The 18980-nt window shown below is 42.9% G+C and overlaps 1 protein-coding gene across 2 annotated transcripts in view; it reads left to right on the forward strand.

Annotated features, from left to right (window-relative positions):
• Nucleotides 1–403: 403 nt before the first annotated feature.
• Nucleotides 404–18980, forward strand: part of DTNA (dystrobrevin alpha) — a 222905-nt gene continuing 204328 nt past the window's right edge. The window contains exon 1 of one of the 2 annotated variants that reach the window (XM_082297532.1): nucleotides 404–526. The gene's annotated coding sequence lies outside the window, so the exon portion shown is untranslated. The remainder of the gene's footprint in view (nucleotides 527–18980) is intronic. The other variant, XM_082297533.1, reaches the window with a different exon arrangement.

Genomic DNA, 18980 nt, shown 5'->3' on the forward strand with positions numbered 1-18980 from the left:
GCACGGATGGGGGGGTCCCGCCCGCACCCCCCTGGCGGATCCGCGCCCTCGGGGGGCCCGGAGGGGGCTCCCGGCCCCGCCGCCCGGCCTCGCCCCTGCCCCACGCCCCACTACGTCATCCCTCCCACCGCCCCCTCTCCGCCGGTGCTGGCGGGGGAGCGTCCCCCGAGGGGAGCGCCGGGGCCGGGCAGCGGCTTCGCGGCGGCTTCAGCCTGCGAAGGGCGCCGGCGCACCATCGCGGCGCCGGCGCGGTGCGGCGGGCGCGGCTGCGCATCGCGGCGGGGCGGGCGCGGCGGGCGGGCGGCGGGGCAGCTCCTGCGCTGACACCTGCAGCATGTGCCAGGAGCTGCAGCGGCAGCGGCCGCCCCTGCCTCTGCGCGGCGCGGCCGCCCCGCTCCGGCGCCGTGCGCGGCGGCGGCGGAGCAGGAGCAACTCCCGCTCCTCCCGGCGCGTCCCTCCTCCTGCCTGGCACCGTGTGCCGGCGGCGGGTGCACGGTGACCTTACGGAGCGTGCATTACCTCACAGGTAAATATCAGCTGATCCGCCCCGGCGGCGGCGGCGGGAGCAGGCGGCGGCGGGAGCGCACGGAGCCTTCCCGAGGTAGCGATCCCGGCCGGGGCTGCGGGTGCGAGGTGCCGGGCGGGGGGCGCAGCCGCCTGTTGCCGTGTGCCTGTGCGGGGCGGGGGGCGCCGGGGGTTCCCCATCGGCGCCGTTGTCCGGGGGTGGGGGGCGGCCTCGGGAGGGTGGGCGAGGCGGGGGGCAACCCCCCCTTGTCCCCCACCCTCCCGAGGCCGCCCCCGGTGGGGTCGCACGGCGCTCCCGCCTGTCCCCAGGCGCCGCTGAGGCGCTCCCGGCGTGCGAGTGTGCACAGGCATGCGGCACGGCAGGGCTCGCTCCCAGTCGCCCCCCCAGCCTCTCAGTGCAGCAGGTCCCGGGGTCCCTGGAGACCACCTGGGGACCCGGTGGGCTGTCCCTGCTCGCCCGCTGTCGCCTCTTGCAGCCGGCTGAGGTAAAAGTGACGAAAGGACGGCGCCCCGCAACGCAGCAGCGGCTGCTGTTACCTGTGCGTTCACCGGCTCGTTGGCAAACTTTGGTGTTGGGCGGTGAAGATCTCGGTCATTGCAGCCAGACTGGCTTATTCTACACTCCTGTGCTAGAGACCAGCTACCACCCATAGTGAAATACTGCTGGCGACCGCTGAGTCGGGTCCTTACTCACTGGATCCACTTCCAGCATGGGTGATGTTTTAGGTAGTACCTAAGTAGTACTTTAAACATGGGTGGGAAGCAGCGTTGTCTGGTAATCCTTGATAGTTACTGGTGACCCACATGTTAAAAGGAGTGGTTCACCAAGTGATAAGCGGCATCACAAATTTGGTGCTAGTAGGCTTTCAATATATGGTGGTGTTTTCGAAGTTTTGTAACTTGCTGTTCAGTTCTGAACGCTGTAGCTCTGCTTCTCCCCTTGTTTTTTGGATGTAGAAATATTTCAATAATGGGGGTGAAGGCACGGATTCTGTGGTTTAACAGTGTCGTTAGCTATGGAGCTGTTTTCATAACTTCCACCTGGATACCAGCTTATGTCTCACACCTGTGAATGCCACACGACCAGCCTAATAAAATTATGGCAACTAGAGTAGGAAGTACTAGATTTTTAAGTCACCGTGGTTTCTGGTTGTCAAAGGGTAAGTGAGCGTGAGATAAGAGCCAATGCCATATCTATTTTAGGTTCATGCCTTTATATTGCTCCTCAAAAGAGAATGATCCTACTGACACATTTTTGGGTTTTGCCCTCCTGTTGCAGTCAAGGTCCTGTATTTATTCAAAGTCTGTATTCATCGCAGTGAACGGTTTTGTGGTTTTATGTGGATTTTATTTTTTCTTTTTCACACGACACAGTTAAAACTCAGAGAACTGAATGCCTAAGAATAAATCTTGCCTTCCTATAGAAAAGCACACCTATAATACTGCCTCCTGGCTTGACCTCTCAGTGGGATGTAAGTGTAGTCAGAATGAGATGCTACCTTCTTGCACTGGTGGTAGTAAATACAAAATTACATACGTGTGCACTCTGTGATCACAAGCAAGTGGATAGTTTATGCATGTAACACAGTATATGTGGCACATCGATGGTATGCAGTCATTTGCATGAGCAGTTTTTGGTGTGTTACTGGTTGTGTGCCCCAGTGCCCAGGAAGGCTGAACTGTGCAGGATCAACCATCAGAGATTGAGCTCTCTCTGCAAAGTAGCTCAGGACCCAATCCTGAAGACAAACCTGTGGCAGTGATCTCTGCTTTCTAGAGTAACCCGCCAATCCTGTGACTAAAAAACAGAAAAAAAGCACAAGGTACATTATGATAAACTGCTGGCTACCAATCCCTTATAGTTTAGAGCAAGGTGAAGGATGAATTGTTTTATTTTGTTTGATTTTTGAAGGTTTAGTCCTTTATTAATTTTTTCCTTGATTTCTACAGTTGTGTGCTGTCAGACTGTAGAATAGTTTGTCTCCTCATACACATTTTTCCCAGTATAAATCCATTCAGAATTGCGTTTAAGCGTCAGCACTGATCTAACTTCCATTCCAGGCAAATAATCAGATATAATTGCACTGAAATCAATGAATATATACAGACATGAAGCTGTGAGTAGAAAATGGGCCTCATGGTGTTTTATATTTGTATAGCCGAAAGCCAAAAGTAGCTGTTGTAAACACAGCATGTCCTTTTGGAAGAAATAGTCAATGCCTACCTTAGAGTTGTCCAAAAAGTTTCTTGTGTTTCAGCAGCCCTGGGTTAGAAAAGTGGAAGCAGCAGTCTTAGAATGAGGATTGTTCCAGAGAAACTTTTTGTTCCATTGACTAATCTCCTTAATTCCATGTTGTTAATCTTAGCGTGCACATATCGACACTATTAACTATTTGTCAAGGACTGCTTTCTCAAACAGGGTTCCTTGAGTGTGTTGCCAGGTATAATAGGGTTAATTCCAATGACTGTATTTTAAACTGCTGCTCTTTACATTAATTATATATATTCCTATCACTAGGCTTAACAGCAAAGTGTAAGTGGTATGGAATGTTACATTCCAATTAGTTTTGCAGTGCAAATGTGGATTATAGTTGATGGCTAAGTCTGACATGTACTGCATGACTTGTCATGTTTTTCCTGGAGAGAGGGGAGTCTTGGGTCTGAGTCACCATGGAAGAACATGGAGCCCCGTAGGCATAAAACTGGTGCAGTGGAGTGATGAGTCAGATCTCTTATCTTTAAATTTGGTATTGTGTGGTATTCATGCATGGGATGCATCGCATTCATTGTGCACCTAGGCAAGTAACTAATAGGCAGAAAACTCACTTAATCAGACCTCTGACTTGCCTTTTCTTTGCAGAGTTGGTCCTGCAGCTGTGGAAATCAAAGGCTGCTGGTTAGGATCATGTAGGAAATCTCGGTGTATTACCCTGTGGAGCAAATCAGCTCTGCCAGGCTGTACCCAGTCATTTCTTACATTGTTTCAAGTCCATTAGTAATATGACCTAATACTTAAATTTTCGCTTTTTATGTTTGAGACTTGAACCAGCTGTTTCAGACTTCTGAAACTGGATAAAGAATAGAGGAGTAAGAGCAGTGTTGCATCTTCATAGACCCCAGTATTTGTTAAGCTAAATGACTTTTCATAAGCATTGCTGTGGAATGACAGTATTGTTTCTGTTTCCAGAGGAAACTGATGTTAATGCTAAGCTAACGAAAATAATTGAAATTTCTTAGAAGTGGTAGCCTCAGAAATATGTTAAACAGTGAGAGTGAAGATTTGCCCACGCAGCTGTTTTCAGAAACAAAACAGAGCCTTACATCAGAGGTGTCTTCACTTAGACGCTTACTGTGAACTTCCTCAAATAGCAATCATTAATAACGCCATCTTCTCAAGCTAATGGAGCATGAAGGTTCCTTGATTTATAATCATTTGGGAGCAGATGCTTGAAATTCTGTCCACTTATACAAACAGCACAAGAATGACACTTTTGCTGAAAATCGGGGGGAGGCAGGGGGGAAATTATGTGTGGGACTGTAAGAATGGCCTAGAAGAGTGTTAATGCAATGTCTCCCTCTCCAATGTCATTACAAAAGCTACTAGAGGGACTGTGTTTGGAAAAAACTACATGAGGTTTCTATTTGAAAATTGTAGCACAACATTATTGATCTGTGTATTTTTAATCTCCTCCTATGTAGCCAGTCACCATTTTGGATTGCCACAGATGTTAGCGCTGGTTTTGGGGTAGGGAGTGTGTGTGTGTGTGTTCATAGTCTTGCAAAAAAAAGCTTCTGTCTTCTCACATTGCTTTAAATTGGGAAACTGTTACAATGAAGACATATTGAAAACCATGCAGGAAAGATGTGCCAATTTAGGTCTAAATCTTAGTGATTCCAATTAAAGCGTAAATGCTTCATTTGTTTTTAAGTTAGATGCACCTATTGTAATCTTTAGATGTACAGCTGTCTATAGTGTTACCTGTGGAGAAGTCAGTGCAGGGATGGTTTAGCAGTCTCAGCAACTGAGATAAAATGCCAAGCCACTTGTAAGTACTTGGGAGTTTCAGTGGTCTTTGTGTCCTGGTGTGGAGATCACCAAATCTGAGACTAATTGCCCTGACACTGTTCACTTCAGTAGAGCCAGGTTTTTGGCCTGCTGCTTAAGGCAGACAAGACTGAAATGTATGGGGCAAAATCTTTCCCTCTATTATGACATAAATCCAGTCTTTGGGTATTTTCTTCATCCCACTGAAGAGTGAAGAAGATCACAACTGTTCTACTTACCTATGGCATATCCATAACTGCTGCTAGGGAATATAATTGTTTCATGCAGTTCCTTTACTATAAAATGTGTGATGTCATCTCCTCTTGGAACCACTGTATTTATATTGATTGTGTGAGAAGCACCACTGACAGTACACGTGCCTGTGCATATGCCACAAGGACCCAGAGGGAAATCCTGAGCCGTACCTTTTATTGTACAGAGGCTGCATTTTTATAGGAATGCTCTTCTCTGTTTAGGCAGAACAGCCTGTAAAGGGAAATAGAGCAGTTTCTATAATTGTTCAAAAGAGATTACAACTTAACAGAATTCCATCCTATAACATACAAAGTACAAAAATAAAGGCTCTTTTCAGTTAAATCTTTCACCAGATTGATGTCAAGAAGCAATGCAATATCTCAAATGATTTGGTCTTTTTTAATCTTCTTAGCTGGAAGAGATGTCAGAAGAGCCATTCAAAATTGAAGTAGAAGGTACATGTAAAATTTCTTCATGTAGTGGTCTGGATGTCTGCTTATTTTGCTTAAGAAAGGCAGACTTTAGAAGCACACTTGATTTTCTTTCCTCTTGGTGCTGACAAGCTTTGCCTTGGCTTAGTTGTCTAAAGAGGTAACAGCAATTAAAATGTCATGTGATGGCGATGTCTATAAACTGTTCTGTGATGTGTCATAATGAAAGATTTTTCTGACCCGATTAAAATCAACAGGGGAAAGAATCTTTCAGCATTATCTCCAGCTTTTCAAAAGTTCAACTGGAACTTCCTCCTGACCACTGAGTCCTGTGAGTGGAGCCTCATTTAACTGGTAAAACTCCTCATAGTGAAGTTTGACCATGCTGGTTTAAAGAAAAGCATGATATAATTTTGCCTTTGGGCCTTCCTGGGGAGCAGAGGAGCTGCTGGTTTAGTGCCAGAATTTGCTTGTCATACTTACGGATGAATGGAGCCGCTGAACAGTGAGACCACGTTGAACTGTTCATCTTGGATGGTGCAGGGAGGCGGAGCTGTGTTTGCATCCCACTTGACACCAGGGAGGATGGGTGAGCTGATTGTATCCATGAGGAAGAGCCACATCGAGAGGTTCTAAAGCAGGCTCCTAGTGGCCAAGTCCACGAGTACCTGGAGGAAAAGAAAAGTAGAAGATAAAGCAACGTTTCCAGGCACGTTATTATTGTCATTGAGAGATTAAAACCCCAAAGCAAACCATGACCCACCTCTGTCTTCACACAGTGCAAGTGTAAAAGTAAAGATCAGCTTTAAACAGAAATGTGAGAGGAGGCAGCATGCACAAGATGATCTTCCTGGAAAGATTTGGGCTGAATTGAAGATCTGATGCTTGTAGTTCTGATCTTGACTCCTGGTTCCTGGGCAACTGGAGTTACTCCCCAAGTGTGCATGCACGTGGAAGGAGCTGCCTTTTGTAGGCCACTTGTCTATGCCCTTATGCCTCCCTGAATTGCCCTGTATAGTGGCTATTTACATCTATTGAGTCGTCTCACAATTGCCCTGTTGTACTTGATTGGTGCCAAAGTCAAAGTTAAATGATGGTTGGCCTGTGCTCAGCCACAGCAGCATTGTCCACTATAATCACCTCCACAAAGTAGGGCTGGATCACAGTCTGAAGTACCAGTCAGCTCTCCTCTTTGCTTTCCTCTTTGAAATCTTCTTTGCTTTGGCATGTGTGCCAATGGTCGTGCTCCCGTGGTGTGCCACACAAACTCGAGTGTCGCTGGGAGGCTTTCGTCCCTGGAGAAAGGAGGGCTCTTGGCTGCCCACCAAAGCCCATCACGGCTTGACAGTTGCGCTTTAGTGAAATGGACCGACCAACTTCTCGGTGGGCAGAGCGCCAGCCCGGCAGATGGGCCTGAGTGTGGGCAGCCAGCAGAGCGCATACATATGTGTAGATGTAGATAATTGTATGTATGGGCATAATAAATAGGGATCTTTGCAATTTGAAAAAAGGTGCCGAAGTGAAAGGCTGAGTACCAAAGCAGTGAGCCTGGGGAGAGACTTCTTTTGGAGAGGGGGCATGTCAGAGTGCTCAGAGGAAGGATCTGTGCTTTCCTTGTTGCTCTCTGCTTGCAGTTTTGCAGATTATGTAATAGAGGAAGTTATTTAGTCTTTTGAATCCAGGCACTCTTCTAACTACAACTGGGAATGTGGAAAATGACACTTCACTGCAGTGAATTTCCTTACAAACCACTTGGAGCTTGCTACCAGCTCCGATTCTACCAGCACAGTTACTAGTACAGCTTGAGATCAGTGGAAATTTGTGCATGTCATACTTTTTGTTTTGAATTGCATTTTAAAGTGTGAAATACTATAATGAGCAAGAGTTGTGTGGAAATCAGTTGTCAGTACAGAATGTACCAAACTTTCTTTGTGGGTCATAGCTTCCAAAATCTTTGTGTAGTTAGGCAAACTCCCTAGCTAAGCCCCTTCCATGGATGGCAGTCAGCAAACACATGCACGCAGGCCATATATTAATTGATAGTTAAATATGTATAATTCTTTTGAAGACGTTAACATTAGTTGCATCTCTGCAGAAAGGACATAGGAAAGCTAGGTGGCTTGAGCTTGTCTGCACATGGATTCGGTTGCAGAAGCCCATTTCCCTTGAGCCCATTTCCCTAATTTTATAGATCTGATGCTGGAGAATCACCTGGTCTTGCTGTCTCAGGGCACACAGGTTTCTTGTTTGAAGGTCCAGCTCTCACTAGGAGAGAGCACTTGTGGATTGCAGGATGAATAGAATCACATACCCAACTGGAAATTGCCATGGGCTTCTCTTAAAATTCTGGAAGGCCTGTGGATGCAGTTTTTCTTGAGCTGGTAAGGGAAACCAAGGATCTGGGATTTTTGGCAAAATCCATAATGAGCTCTGGATACTCTCAGTATAAAAGTAGAGATTCAGCTTTATCTTTCTAGGATCCTTAAGTTAGATTAGCTGGAATTACTGGGCTAAGAAAATTCTTTTCTCAAATCCTGGAAATAAATGACATTTGCCAGATCTAATGTAATCCCTTTATGCTTAACCTGAAGACATGGCAGCTGCCTGTGTGACTCCCAGATCAGGTACTGCTGATTTCTAAGTGCACACACTGCACCGAGAAATTTTGCAAGCCAGCACATTAAATGCACTGGCAGACCTAGGCAGTGTATTTTGGCTTAAAGAATGGGACCAGGCTTTTGTTGGGGATTGACCTACCTGGCGAGGTGTCCAAAATGAGTGCGATGAAAGTGCTATTCTGAAAAGGGGAAATAATGAGGTACTTTCTTAGGGCATGGATTTCAAAAAACAATTAAAACTCCTGCAGGTTTCAGAGGCAGGTATGTGCTCCTGTAATGGAAATGATAACACCATTCCTGGTCTGAGTATGATGTCTGACGTGTATACACACTTTCATTAACTTTTTACTCTTTTTATTTTTTAGTCTTCCAGATGTGTTTACCATGTGGCTCTGCTCATTTTTTCCCTTCTTAAATATTGACCAGAACAAGCAGTTTAATGGTGGTGTGCACTAGTTAATGGGAATTACAGAAATTTAAGTCCTCTGTGCTGGAATACTGCAAGTTTTGACTCATTTAATCCCTCTCTCCTTAGCCCACATCTACCATTTCCCTTTGTGCAGGCTAGTAGGAATACAGCCTTTAAGTCTCAAGGGGTTTTTATCAGTTTTCTTATCACTTGCATTCAGCTGCTTCTGGTGGGACTGTTAGAAAAACACAGGTGTAGTCCTTCAAAGGACTGGGAGAGGACAAAGGGATAGAAAAACAGGATGCAGGAGGAGGAGGAGGTGGGTTGTTAAAAGGGGAAAGTGGGATGGGGAAAAAATAGTGTGTGAAAGGAGAAAAAAAATGCAAAAGGAAAGGGTAGAAAAAAAAATGCCTGAAAACAGCAAAAAGAAAAGAAGGAAGGAGAGGAAAGGAGAAAAAAACCCAACCAGATCATCTGATATGAAGGACTCTACTGTGTTAATTAAAATTAGTACATGGTCCAGCTAAGTTCCTTTTCACTTAACATGACAGAGCACGACTCATTTTCAAAGACTTATTTGGCAAAGAGTCTCATTTGACCTTACAGGACTACTTGCAGGAGGAATTCTCTCGAGAAGACCGGTGTTAGCAGTAGCAGGGTCAGTTTGCTGCGTGTTTCAAGCCCACAGACAGGACACTGGAAGCCGAACTGCATCACACTGTGCCCTGTATAACCTTCTGCAGAGAAAGGTGATACAGACTGTAAATACTGCAATATTAGAGGGACTTCAAAAGCAGTCCCTGTTTCTCTAGACGGATGCAGAAGACTTTAAAGCAGTTAGTGTTTGTGAACACTGGATTGCTAAAAAGGCACTTAGCTAATTTTTCCTTCGTGACCCCTGTTTATCTAGTCATACCAAGACTGAAATTTTTATGGACAACTGCATGAAACTTTTTTGCACAGAAAAGGTACACAATAGGTATTATACAAGGTAGTAACTTAAAATGCAGCTACTTAGTTCATTTCTCTTCACTAAACATTACCAGTCACCCTGCTTAAGCAGAAGAATGGGTAGAATATCTTCATGTTTTAGTGAAAGGTATATTTAATTTGTCCCACTGTAGTGCTCTTCTGTATTTCCACAGGGAATGCTACCTTTTTGATACCCTGGGAGCCCCATATTATCACTGCTATTTGCATTTACACCTAAGTGTTATGTATTTTACTTCTAAAAACAAGCCGGCAGAAAGATCATTATTCCTGCACAATTTGTGAGGTTTTTTTTTTTTCTTTCAACATATGAAAGCACATAGTAGGGCTTATAAAACTCTCTTGATTCGTTGTAGGCAATCAGACTCTTGATGGTGCACTTGACTATCAGAACAAATGACTTCTTTACCGTAAGCGCCGTTCCAAATAATGGATGTAATGTTAGTGGGCTTAGTGAAGCAGTGGGTTATATTGCAGTGACTGCAAAGCATGGAAACCTACTGTGTCTTTCTGTCATAAAAAGGCCCTGCCTGTGCTGTAGATCCTGTGAAGAATTTGTAGAGATACTTGAAAGGATAAAACACTGTATAAATTCCTAAAGTTCAAAGAGAAAATACCACTCAGGATAAAAAAGGGAGCTTAGCCCAGCTGCAGCTTAACCATATATGACAGATCTAGTGCTAAGTCCCACGCCATCAATGCAAATGCTTCTGGAGTTCACCAAGTAGCCAAATGGAAAGACTAGAAGAAAGGCTTTGAGGATACTGACCTGGGGAGAGGGGCAGAAAGAAAAGGCACGTGCTTCCCAATAAATGACTCTTATTCTCTGGACAGGGTGTGAACAGGGAAGGTTTAAGACATGCACAGTTAGATTTATGTTGCATTTCCTGTGAAAATTACTTTTAAAGGCATTAATAATCATTTGTCTTTATTTCTGTGCAAGTATTATGCCATAAATAAAATTGGCAACCATGAAAGTTGGGCATCCTGTTAGAATAACACAGGGATAGGTTACACCAGGCCTAAACAATGCTTTTGAGTGCTGAGAGTTAAAAAAATCATTGGCTGTGCCCTGCTTCGGTTGCTGTATAATGACATGAACATTGGATCAAAGCTGATCACGTTTAGGCCATGAGGGTAATAAAAAATGCAATAAAAAGGCTGGTTTAGAGGTCACACTACTTCTAGATACTTCTCTTTGACCTTCAATTGCCTCTATACATGTCCTGGACCCGCTTGTTTTCTTGTTTTGCCAGCTCCACACAGAAACATCTCATAGTACAGTCATGCCTCACGCTGGCCTCCCTCCTTCCCTCTGCACCACAGAGCTGCTCTTGTCCTCTACAAGCCCAAGGATCCTTTCCTGTTCTGCCAGTGGCACCTGGATTTAAGCTGCTCTGTCTTAACCACTGCTGCACATTGACTGTGGATGGCCTACAAACGTGCAAATCATCTCAGTAATTAATTGCACTGGTTGTGACACAGAATGACACAAACCCTGGTGGCTTTGGCAGGTTGCTGTCGCCATAGATGTGCAGGGACAGCTTGTATGAATGTCCAAGGAAAGGAATGACACAACAGCATTTTAGCAGCTGTGCTGGTACCAGATGCTGTTTCAGAATTTTTACCCAGTGCTCACAGTTATGTTTCAAGTAGTGAGAACCTTTGGAAGGTAGGAAGTGATGTTGTATCTGGAAGACCTTAATGTTAAATAAAATGAAATGCACATATAGTGCTAAGTGCAGTCCTAGGAAAGCAGGTGTGAGGTTGTAGTCCCTGCTGTGAGATGAGCATGTTTGTTACAGGCCATATTGTGGCTTTTTGGCTCTTGCTGGTGACCACAGGAGTAGAAATGGTTCATAGTGCTTTTGCTTATTCGTAGGAAAAGGAAGAAAGATGGAGCTGCATCTCTGTTCCGAACCTAAAGTATAGGCTAAAGGTATTCTTTTTTTCCCATGGATTTGGGGTTTTTTTAGGAGACTGCAGCAGTGTATTCTAAGCAGTCACAGGAGCTTTAATGACAGCTGTTTTGCTTGAAAGCCTGTATCTCTCAGTGTCTGTAACATGGTTTGATGTAATCCTTTGGATTTCCTCATGTTTAAAAAAGCTGCAGAGTCTTCTTTGCCTACCAAAACACATTTAACAGTTGAAATTTTAGCAGTGAATATTTCTAAAACCTGCCATTTTGCACATACTGTGTTCGATGATCCTACTGTTTATGTATTTTAATACATCTCTCACCTTAATCTGAACATCCAATTATGGACATGGCTGAAGAAAATAGGGGAGTTTGGAAGAAAAAGAAACAGAAATAAAATAATACTAGCAGAAACCTTAGTCGTCTCATATGTCTATGCCATTTGCTGCTCACAACCAAGGAAAAAGATTTAAAAACAAAGTTGTCTTTCAGAGCAGACCTTATGCCTATGAGTCAATGTCATCTTACTACTCAGGTGTTGAGAAGGTTTGTCCTTGAAACCCAGATTTCCTTTTCATACACTGACATGCGTTTTGCAAGCCCTTGAAATTACACAATGGAGGGAGAGCTCAAAACTGCTGCCAGAGCTACAAATGGTCACGGTTATCCCATGAACCTTTGATTCCATGAGCTCTGGTGCTGCAGATGGGAACCATGGCGCTGCACTCAGAATGCAGAGGAGGGTGGGGATATACTGATCTGACTTCAGCACTCCTGAGCTGGGTATTCAGAAACCAGCCAGGGCACTTGAATTAACTGCTGCTTTTTCCAGGGGATTCTCTATGGCCTCTGCTTAACAGAGAGAAAAAGCAGTGTTGTCCCATTGGCATTATGATTTACATCCCAATTTGCTGAAACCAACATGCCAAGCTACAAAGAAACTTGTTTCATCAGGTCTAGCTATCTGATACTATCAGCATCTAGCTGGATGGCTCTCAAGGGGCTTTGGGAGGAGGGGGAAAGGGTGTTTGGGTTTTCATGGTGGTATTTTTCCTTTCCTTGCTTTTCTTTGTTTTAACTTCTTTGTACTGAAACGACAGCAAAACTTGCATGTTGTTGTAGTTAGCTCTTCATGCATCTATTTCCATTTAAGGGGTGCAAGATACTGGGCCAATCTACATTTTTCTAATGGTCTTCAAACAAAGTAATCAAAACCAATGTGTTGCTTTGTTTGCAAAACCCAAACCAAAAGGTTATCACTTCCTTGTCTCTGACAGCCTCACAGCAGTGGAACTTCCTGGGCCTCTTGCTTGGCTTGGGTGATTGGCTAAGTCCAAAGAATCCCTTGTTGACAAGGGGTTAAAAATTCATTAAGAATGTATTTGCTCTTTATGCTTTACTTCAAATTTTATTATACTTGTATTTGGAAAGAGCACATCAGTGATTGGAACATAATTTAGGAAAAGTTACTAAATGGTGTTAAAGTGTTTAAATTGAAGCTCCAGCATACACTCATACACAGTCCTTGAATTATCAAAACATTTGTTAGTGTTTGTTATGTGAGCAGTGTGGCTGGAAGCTCAGACCTTGAAAAGGCCTTTACTATTTTTTTCACGGCTTATTTTTCACAGTTTATTCCTTTTGTTTCCTTTTATTTTTGTTTTTAAAGAAGACGATCCTCCCCTACCTTGCAAGAGCAGAGTGTTTGATGTGACTTTGTTTTGGAAAATGGTAACACCCCTTTGCATACTATTCATGAATTGTCAGTGTCATTAGATATTATGGTGTTTAGCTGGATTTTGAAATACAAGGTTCTGCTCTGTGTTGTCCATGCATCTGTATTAACTGTCTTCATAACTGTTGTGGTTTTTTACTTGGCAAGTATTCCTATCAGAAACTCCCACAGCAGTTTCTTCTAAAACTTCAAGCATTTGTAACTGCACTGTTACCACTGGGTTTTTTAATATTCTATTTTTAAATCTCCCTTTTAAAAAGAAAATACATGGAACAGTTATCAAGAAATGTTGCAAAAAACCTACCCTAGCTCCTAAGCCTTCTAAGCAAAATACAAAGCAGTACAGCTAATCTGTGCCTTCTCACACAAAAGGAGAGTGTAACACACAATCTATGCAGTAGATCCTTAGCTCCAGAAATTCATATAGCTCCAGTAAAGTCACTCTTGAGGGAATCTGCTCTGGCTGTTCGCTCTGTGTTTCCTGTGAAGCATCCAGTGCATACACTGGGGCAGGATCAAACTACACCTGCACCAGAGAAGGGAAACAAGTGCCTGAATATATACAAATATGCAAAGGTGAGGTGACAGGATTTCTTAGCCTACTGGGGAGAGTTGGCGAGGGAGGAGCCAGTGGTAATGCAAAAAAAAAAAAAAAAAAAAAAAGAAATGAACAACAGGCTTTTTGGAATTTGTAGAGTGGATCACAAAAACACAACAGCAACGAGTAGGTCAAAGTCCTAAGAACATGGATTGCAAGTCCCTTTCAAATGGTGTGGAGTCCATGCCTGCATTAATCCCAGAGAGATTTGTTGCAGTAGAGGGGGATATTTGAACACCAAGAATTGTTCTCTTCTTCTCAGTGACCTGACTGAGGATGAACACCTTTCCCATTTGTAACTGGAGTATGTTAAGTCAGCCCGTAAATCAGACAGTGTCTCACTGTGGGGCTTCAGGTTCCAAAGAGGTGGTTCATCCATTGTTTTATTTACAGCCATATAAACTTGTCTTCCATAGTGTTTACTACTGCATTCCCAGATAACACTGGTCACTGCTAAAAGTAATGATTTGGTTTCATCAGGTTTAAGTGTATTTAATAACATTGTCAAATAACAAATATTTCTATTTCTGTCAGTTCACCTGCTTTTTGACCTTTTCCTACTATAACAAGTAGGAAAAAATGGTACTGTAAAAACTTGGGAGCTGATATTAGAGCTGACTTTTTGTGGGAATTTCTGTGTGCAGTCCCAGGTGGTTTAGCATGACTGAGCTGCCAAGTTAGCCTCTGGGTGCAGAGGGAAGGCTTCAAGGCCGAATGATAAGAAGTTATGTCCTTCCATGTTTTGTACACTTATTTCCTCTTTTATTTTCCTATCTGAGCACTTCAGATGATCAAAAATAAGTGGCAAACATTTTTTCTTGTTTGTTTTTAGTAGTCTTGGACTGACAAGACAAGAAATCTTAGACCAAAGGACAGTATTTTTCAGAAGGCTGCAAATGTCTGAAAGTAGAGACACAGAATATATTTACCTCAGCCATGATTTTACTGCCATAATAAGATTTTTTTAGCTTTGCTGCATACACCAGGACTTCAAGATTATGTTAGCTTATGCTGAGCTAAATCCAGATACAGGATTTGGTTGTAAAATGTACAAGGAGAGGTTTGTGTCTGCAAAAAGTCTCCACAATCCCCTTTCCATGAGAGGATATTAGCGGGGTTGAAAGGAATCCATTGCGCAGTGCTTCCGTGCAATCCCAACTGAATTAATTGTGACCTTGCTTTTCACACCCCCGCAAGGCTCCAGGGAACCAGGGGGTAACTTCACTGGGCTTCTTCCAGATGGCAGTGTTCTTTCCCTGCGGGTATTTTGGTGTTGCTGAAGCTTGTGTTGACCAGAAGTCAACACAAGCACGTGTCAGTAAGTGATGCTCTCATCTGCTTTGTGCCTCTCTGCACGGTGCTCTCCATGTGCAGAGACTGTAGGAGAGGCACCTCCTGAGCCTGGACATCGCCTGTAGGAGAAGCATCTCCTGAGCCTGCACAGCCCATACCAAAGGTCACCCACCCATACACTGCGTGCTCCCGAGCAAACCCTTGTGCTCCCCCTCAGTAGGAGCATCCACAATGGCTGGAGCTTAACTACTATCATTTGGTGATTCATTTGCAGTGCTTATTTTCTAAAAATTGCATAGCCTGTTCTCAAAAGTGAGGCGAAGAAAAAAGCAGCTGTTACGAAAAGAGAGGAAGAAAAACTCACACATACAAAACACAGAGCTTTAAAAGAACCAAGCCCACATTGTTATGGGAGGGGCAAAACCCCCTAAATTTGCCACGTTTTATCTTTGAAAAAGATCAGAAATAGATTTTTGAGGTACTATTCATATTTTAGACATTTAACAGCGATACCGGTGAGTGTAATAACATCCAGATTTAAAATCAGTTCTGACTTAACATTGCTTACTTTTGTGGGTTTTCAGAGAGAATAAACCAGGAAGGTTTTCCCTCTTGTAAAAAGATGTGATTTAATATTCAGTACTAGTGAATTTTAGACATGTGATACTGAAATAAACCACTATTTTTTAAGTGGTCTAAGAAGCATCTGAACAGACCAGTGCAAATTTTATTCTGTTCTATCACTGAATACAAAGAGAAACTTTATTGTGTCTCTCCTTATTCTAGCACAGCTTATACAGAATTTGATTAAAAAAGCAGAAAATTAACATGACTGAAAAAGAAAAAGTTAATCTTCAGTGCTATGGAATGTTTTGCAAAAAGCTTTCGCTTTCTGCATAAACAATTGATTGACAAAAGACTGTAGCCAAACCCAAAACTTCCCATTCAGATATTTTAAAAGGTTTCATTTAAAAATTCATGATCAAAAGATTTTAATTCATTGTTTTCTTTACCTCAGCCTGAACTTATTTTTTTTCCTTCCTGAGCTACTGCAGCACTTCATCCTTTCTCTCCTGTCTCCTACTGTGTCAGGTTTCCCAGGCTGAAGATATTTTTTCTTGGCATGTCATCACTATGCAGCTTCTGTGCCCAGTGGGGAGGTTGTATTTTGCTGTCCAAAAGCAGCTTCATAGTCCAGTCTAAGACACCAAAATTAGAAATCCACTGAACTCCTCCAGCAGCCCAGAGAGAAACAGCTTATCCCAAAACAAAAACACTCAGTCTGTTTTCAAAGTGATGCATTTTCTCTGCATGAATTAAACTTGGCTTTTAATGAAGTACTTCATTTGATTTTGCTGATGGAAGATTTCAGTTTTCAGCTCAAGTTAAAGCACTTCTGTGCTAAAATTCCTGCTGTTTGGTTTTGTTCTCCTGACCAAGTCTCTTCCAAGACTCTCTTAGTCTTTGTTTGCATGGGTTGTAACTGGGAAATACCCTTGTTATGAAGGCTTCTCTTCTTCTGAGATGCATTCCCTGTTCTTACAAGCAGGGAACTATGGAACCAGTATTCTTTCTCAAAGTGGAAGAAACATGTCAAGGTCAGATGATAAATTTCCTTGCAGACTAATACACAGATTTATGTTGAAGGCCCTGACCAACTTGAAGCCCAGTGAAACAAAAATTCCTGCCTCTGTGTGTGTGTATTTAAGGAATAAGCCACAGATGAGTCATGAATGCAGCATTACTAATGACCCTACCCACACCACAGCTGCTGAACCTTTCTGCAAGGCAGGATGAGCTGCAGACCTTCCCCAGATGCCAAGAACACCTCATCAGTACTCTCTGGGTCTGATGGTCTCTGACAGGCTTTCAAGCCTGGCCCCCACCTTCTAGCTGAGGAGACTGTGTAGAATCCCAGAAAAAAAATTTGTTCCCTGCCCTGTGCATGATGTGACCCACCCACATCCCTTGCATGGCCTCACCTCCTGGGCGATGAAATCTCCCAATCCTCCAGTAATTCTTGTAGCACTGAATTTACCTTTAAGTCTTGAAGCTGCAGCAGAGAATTGCTGAATGAGTGAGTGAATGCATGCAAGTACATGTAAACAGGAGAGAATGTGGTCATTTGTGCCATCTTAATATTCTCCCTGTATGTCTATTAGCATTTTCTTTGATGGACTGGCTTTCCTTTGACATACTTTTAAAAATGACCTTTGTAAAGGCATTTCATGAAAGCAAGGTAGGAATAGTTCAGTGTTGTTTTAGAGTAGGCTAAAATCCTTTTGTGGTTCTTCTCGTTAAACAAGCAATTTTTCTTCCAGGGCAACAGAGAATGTAAGTTGAAAGTAGGATGAGAGCAATTAAGATCCAAGAAGGGGTGTGTATAAAGCTAGGATTAAAGAAAGCTGAGAAGCAAAATTTCAGCTGAAGAAGAAAAGACTGATAAATACATTGAAAGCTTTTGATGGCTGCAAAGTATGTAGAAGGGGCACCTCATTTAATTTTGGCTTTTGTTATAACTGTCAGTTTACTGCAACTGAAGGTTTTGATTTCATTCTGAAGAACATTTTGGGGAATGGTGTTTCTTCTGCCCCCAAATGTGATCGGCAAAATAAATTTGAAAGATTTGCCACATGCATGTGGTTTCTCTCTGTTTTCACTAAATCTAGATTTAATAGATTTTTCTTTTTTAAATGAGATCTATCATTCTTTTTTCTCCTTTCTGTTTTGCTTTTCTGGGTGGCTACTGTTGTGTCTCATTTTGGGCCATTGCAGGCCCTTTTATTAAAAACAAGCCATTTTCATAAGAATCTTGCCACTTCCCATTTGGAAACCTGTACATGGGTGCTGCTGCCTTTCTCACAGTGGTGCCAGGAGAAGAGCTTGCTGTTTGATTGCTCCCAGTCTCCCACTGCTAGAAGCACCTCTCTCTCTATCCTCACCCCTTTCTGAATGGGAGGTACCTGAATCTTTCAGAGAGTTGCTTCTCAATGGTTCTTCAGATGCTTGACCTGGCAGGTGCTTCTTGGAGCTGCTCAATCTGCTACTGCATACTTGGAAAAGTGGTTTTTGGTTTTTTTGATGAAACTCACTTGTTTGGGTAAGATGGTGCTTCCTTGCCTTGCTGCCATGTAAGTAAATCAGTTTCTCTGAGGGTTTTAGTGGTGAATGGAGAGTATGAACTCAGAAACTTCGGGCTTTAGCCTCTTGCTGGCTTTTCCACAAGGGAGATGGAGTTCTAAAGCCTGTTGCAACTCTACCAACCTTCAGAATAGTGGCGCTTTTTGAGCCAGTACTGTGATTTCAGGGTGATTTGTGTTGATACTCTCCATTTTCTTTTGAAAATAAAATTATTATTAAAAACTTTTTTTTTTTTAATCTGGAATTAGATCAGGCACCAAACAAGCTCATCTGAAACACTTCAGTACTGCTATACCATGGACCTGTTTGATGTCTAGGGCTTAATAAAATAATTTTTACCACTTAGGGGTAGGAGTTTGGATTAGAGTGGCCTATGCAGTAGTATCCATTAGTCTGAATTAATTGATTGTAAAAAGTGCAAGGCAAGTGCCCAAATCTACGTTATGAGCAAAGATAATGGATTATCAGTTGGGGTGCTGGAGATAGAAGCCAATTTACATCAGCATGTGCTTATTAGTGTTTTTTGTACTTTTGTTGAAAATTATTGTGTGATATTATTCCTTTCTCTTCTAACTTGTGTATCGTAAAATGGGAATCAGTTGGTTTTCAAGCAGCATTGGTTGTTCGCTGAGCATCCAAAATCAAAAAGTAATAATCGTGTTTTAGAAAGCAAGTGAAAAATCACTGCTAGCTCTTCCTTGTGAGTTATGTTGTGAATGGGATGGTTTGCATTGCAGAGTTATGATGTGTGTTTGAAAGTTTTGTTCAAGAAAGAAAAGCTGAAAACAAGTCCAGTCAGCTGATGTGCTGGGTTTCATTTTGCCTTTATCTTTTGCTCCCACAGCAAGAGGAAGTACTTCTAGTTGATCATGTCCTTCAATATTTCACAAAATATAAAGCTGCTGTGACTTCCAGACTTTGCTGAGGATGGATTTGGAGTCAAGGAACAAGAAGAGCTGCCATGCATGGTGGGAGTAGTGTGGAAGAGTTTAGTGCAAACTTGACCCGTATCATTACCAATC

This window comes from Coloeus monedula (assembly GCF_965178545.1).
Source record: "Coloeus monedula genome assembly, chromosome: 1".
In the NCBI taxonomy this organism is placed as follows: domain Eukaryota; kingdom Metazoa; phylum Chordata; class Aves; order Passeriformes; family Corvidae; genus Coloeus; species Coloeus monedula.